Raw genomic sequence first — 5,599 nt, forward strand, 5'->3', positions numbered from 1 at the left:
TTTAATTTTTTTTTTTTTTTTTTCAAATTGAAAACAGTTTAGGTTGCAAAATTATTTCATTTCAATAAAGTGTTTTGCCCTTCTTGGGCATCATCATATTTCCTACAAAACAACAAATAGAGGATGGGGCATGGTCCTATCTTGTACAACTACATGAATAAATAAACTTTTATATCTAGTAGCTGGATGTAAAACCCATATGTCATGGGAGGGGGCTCCAATTAAAAGAAAAAAATTATGCCAGGTATGAAGGAAATGAGGAAACTGTTTCAAAAAACCATATGTTACCTTAAGCACACCAGCAGACACCACTATAACAGCACAGCATAGGACCACACTTACAAAAGTACAAACATGGTAGCCGTTGTGCATGACATAATACGTCCATTTAGTCCTCACACAAATACAACTATGACAGACTAAGAAGTGCACACAGTGCTAATGTGGCAAAAGGTAACAAGGTGGTGTGCAAAATTAGCCATAAGGTGTATAGATGATTATGAAGCTATATAAAGCAAATACATTAAAATGCATACTAGATGTGATCAGAAAGTCTCAAGAATTTTTGATTTTCTTACAGATTCTTTATTTATTCATAATCAATATCAACTTTGTCCTCTTGAAAGTAATCCCCATCAGATATAATGCACTTGTGCTAGCACGTTTTCCTATTTTGGAAGCGCTTCTGAAATTCACTTTTCGTTATGGTGTTGATTCCATTTTTACCTTATCAGCGGTGGTAAAACAATGTAATTTCATCATTCTCTTCAGCCACAGGAATAGAAAGAAGTCGCAGGGGGCCATGTCAAGTAAATACAGTAACTGAGGCAATATAATAATTTTGTTTTGTGCAAAAAAATCATGAAAATGCATTGAGGCGTGAGTGGGAGCATTATCATGATGCAATTTCCATGAGGAGTTTTTTCCACAATTCTAGTCATTTTCTTTGGATGCTTCATGCAAACAGCACACAACTTCTAGGTACTATTCCTTATTGATCGTATGACCATAAGGCAGGAACTTGTGATGCACTATTCCATTGCAATTGAAGTGCCCCAGCAGATAAACGCATGAGCCTAAATGAGGGAATTTGGATTATTATTTATTTATCATACAGCTTTTAGTAACTGCAGTCTCTGAAGAGATGTCTGGTCTGCATTTGATTCAGCCCATTTCATTTATGCAGAGAAGCTGAGTCTTTGGGGAACTGGAATCTGACGGGGAAAAAAAGGAATTTGGATGAAAATGGCTATTGCCAGTAGTAACGAACCAATTCCACACTTGCCTAAGGTGAAAATTGGAAACTACAGAAAAGCCATTTTCAAGACTGCTGGCAGATGTATTCAAACTGTTTCACTTCCCGAATCCAGGGGTTGCTAACCCAGAACCTCAGCATCCACAGCTACCTCAGTTGGTGTAAAATTGGGAAAAAACTGGTCATTGTACATTTTTTAAAAATAAAATACACTGCAACAAAAGACTGAATTCTAATATTGCATATTTTTCATTAATCGTGCATGTTAGGTGATTTGATAGTGCATGAATTCATGCATATTTTAAGATTTAATTGCACATGAAATTCCTGGCTTCAGTTGTTATAGTGCTACCAGGGCGAAAATAGAATTTGACCAAAAGGGGGGGGGGGGGGGTATGCAGAGTACAGTCAGCTTGGACAAATTCAAGCAGCCTGCTGAAAAAGTATTTTAGAAATGATAAAACTATAGAATGTGCTTTATCACATATCTCTTCCCCTCTCAACAACGTAACTGATTACCGCCCGGGTAACCAGTTTGGGTGATATTTTACAGACACATCCAAGTGTATTCTTATGGACTGTAATTTAATGTTATTTGTAATGATGTTTGCTGCTGTGCTGCCTTGTGAACTACTGAAATATTGCAAACCCACAGTTCTATAAGGCTCCAAATAATGACTCCAGTGCTAACATTAAACTACTATAGGTAGATAATTACGCTACTATAGTAGTATGTACATACTTTTAACTTACTATAATGCTAGTGGATGAATCAAAATTCTTACTTGTAACAAACTTACCCATTATTAGAAACTATCAGTACAACACACAAAAACAAACAAACACCGTCCAAACAGGCATTGAAGTCCCAACGGTACCGACCAGGTGCTGTGTCATCCTCAGCCCTTAGCTGTCACTGGATACAGGTAGGGGGGGTTTGTGGTCAGCACACCGCACTCCTAGCCATTCTCAGTTTTTGTGACCAATGTCGCTACTTCTCATCAAGTAGCTCTTCAACTGGCCTCACAAGGCGTGAGTGCACCCCACTTTCCAACGGACTCGGCAGACCCAGACAGTGATCTATCTAAGTGCTAGCCAAGCTCAGCAGTGCTTAACTTCTGTGATCTGACGGGAAACGGTGTTACCTCTGTGGCAAGGCCATTGGCCACCGCACTCAGCACAATAAATAACAGCAACACTTAAATTCAGTGACAAGTACAAAATGAACTAATTAATGAAACAATGGCAGAACTGAAGTAAGGCTAATAATGCACAATAGTTGGTCTTGGATAAAGTAGAGATAGGTGATAGCCAATAGTGCCATTGATGGTTTAAATCTGTCAACCCTCTTGTTGACTTGAAAGTGCATTACATTTTTTGTTTTGTTATTGAAGATCAAAATATCTTTCCATTTCATTAAGGTGATACAGAGGTCCGACACCAAGAAGAGAATTTTTAAGGTAGGTACACAGCAAGAGCCATGGATACTTTTGCATCCTGTTTTGAATAGCAAAAAGCCACAGTCAACATTTCAAATGTGGTGCTTATAACACTACCATTTACTACCAAATTAGCAGTATACCAATAATGTTACTCCTATGAAAGAATGCTTATTTGACCATGACCATGTGGAGTGGAAGAATATCAGACTTTTGTTTCCCCCCAAAGATTTCTATTGAAGGGAAACAGTAGCAGAACAAAGGAGAATCGAACCAAGATTCTATTAATAATAAAGTAAACTGCAATTACCCCGTAAAAGGATACGGTTGATAGCCTAATTAGGCAAAGCTGTATCAAGGACTAGCACACTTCACAAAGAACGTTAACTATTAGGATTGACTTTACTTAATACTGAAATTCTGTATTACTGATAAGATACAAGGCAGTAGTGCAATTTAGCAAGTAATGTATCTGTGGTTGGACATGAACTACACATGAGTAACATTAATACATTTAGGCAACAACTGGCTCTCAATAACACTTACTACCTGTACATTACAGTCAGAAGCTAATGATCATTGTAGGTAAATGATTACTAATGGTGGAGCAATACTAACTTAGACAATGGGTTCTTTTGCCAGCTTAGTTATTGGAAATAATCATCATTTATATAGTTTTCAAGTGCTTGTACTTTTTGGAGTGATTATTATTTGTACACTCAAGAGCATACATGTTCTTATACTATTTAGCTCAGGTGGGACATGTGGTACCAGAATCCAATATAGTTTGAATAGTATAGTTCACACGTTATATGAATAAAAATAATACTTCTTAATTACTCTTATTGTAAGGCTGAACACTTCAGTGACAACACAATGTGAGAAACACAATTAATTATATACACTCGAAATTATAAACTTTGAAACCTGTACAATAATTAATCCTTGTGCTGACCATTCAAAGTCTATTAGACCGTACATCAAAACTTATGCTCACTAAATAATTATGAAATTTGCTGTACCAAAAAGTTTATTAACTGTTGTGAAAGTTTACTGAAATTACTTTTCAGTTCAATAATTCAGAAATACCATAGCACTTGGGACAGGAATCTGTCTAGGTAAATGACTAAGGATAAAATACTAGTGCTTAACACAGAGTTTATGTAACACAAACTTATTATTGAAAAAGAAACCACACAACTGTTGTTGTTGTTATTGTTGTTGTTGTGGTCTTCAGTCCTTAGACTGGTTTGCTGCAGCTCTCCATGCTACTCTATCCTGTGCAAGCCTCTTCATCTCCGAATAACTACTGCAATCTACATCCTTATGAATCTGCTTAGTGTATTTATCTCTTGGTCTCCCTCTATGATTTTTACCCTCCACGCTTCCCTCCAATACTAAATTGGTGATCCCTTGATGCCCCAGAACATGTGCTACCAACTGATCCCTTCTTCTAGTCAAGTTGTGCCACAGATTCCTCTTCCCAGTTCTATTCAGTACCTCCTCATTAGTTATGTGGTCTACCCATCTAATCTTCAGAATTCTTCTGTAGCACCACATTTTGAAAGTTTCTATTCTCTTCTTATCTAAACTGTTTATCATCCATGTTTCACTTCCATACATTGCTACACTCCATACAAATAATTTCAGAAAAGACTTCCATGACACTTAAATCCATACTCGATGTTAACAAATTTCTCTTCTTCAGAAATGCTTTACAGCACTCAACTGATCATTTGAGATGAAGTTAGTGGCAGTGTTTTTCTGCTGTGGCTGTTCAAAAAAGGACACAAAAGTATCCACGTCTCTTGCCGTGTAACTAGCTTCGAAAATTCTCTTTTTAGTGTCGAATTTACGTAGTACAGAGCCAGAAAATTATACAATGGATAAGCCAAATTACACCTGCATCTGAGGCTATGTTATATAATCTTGTAGTTCTTCTTGCCTCATTCAGTTCCCAAGATGCAAACACTTCGTCTTCCAGCCACTGACTGACTCTTGCCACAAAGGAGCCTCGTTGTTCAACCATCAATTCCATCTTTTGTGTTCCCGACAAGCTAGTTTCATTGTAGATGGGCTTCCCTCCATGTTTTACATGGTTGGAAACCTACTTTCCCTATGCTTGAACCAGTAATACAAGTGAAGTTTTAATGTTTCATCCTTTTACAGGACATTATTTTTTAAAATTGCAGCCCTAGATTCATTATATTGACATAAATCAACATAAATAATGAATAAAACATTTAAACAATGGAAAGTCCAGGATAGAATATGAGACTATTATTAAAAGAATAGTTGCTACTCACCATATAGTAGAGATACTGAGTTGCAGGTGGGCACAACAAAAAGACAGTCTTTCTGTTGTGCCTATCTGTGATTCAGCATCTATGTTATATGTTGAGTAGCAAATAAAACATTTATATAGATGTTACATCAAAGAGCTTGGTGATACAGAAGTCACATTGAGTGAAAAACTGAAAAAGAAGTTAGATAAAACAAATATAGGTACTAACAAAAATGCTGTTACATGCTGCACATTATTCCATTATTCAAGCAAAATTAAACGTAAATTCTTTGATCCACTGGAAACATGTATAACCTTTTTGACTGTCAGCAATAAACTAAACATTCAAAACAGCTGAAAATACAAACATACATGTACCAACAAGAAAAAAAAATTAAATTTGATGTATAAAGCCCATGAAATTAAAAAAAATCCTGTTACTTTTTGATCACACCTCATATATGCAAAACATAGGAAGCCATACAAATTACATAAAACCAAATATACATTAAGATGCCTGTATACAAGCAAAAGAGTAAGGTAAAGTGATGGTAGCATGATACATAGCGAGTTAAGTATGTCATAAAGGCCCAGTAGTGCACAGGAAATTGGCTAAAATTA

This window comes from Schistocerca piceifrons, chromosome 1 (assembly GCF_021461385.2).
Source record: "Schistocerca piceifrons isolate TAMUIC-IGC-003096 chromosome 1, iqSchPice1.1, whole genome shotgun sequence".
In the NCBI taxonomy this organism is placed as follows: Eukaryota; Metazoa; Arthropoda; class Insecta; order Orthoptera; family Acrididae; genus Schistocerca; species Schistocerca piceifrons.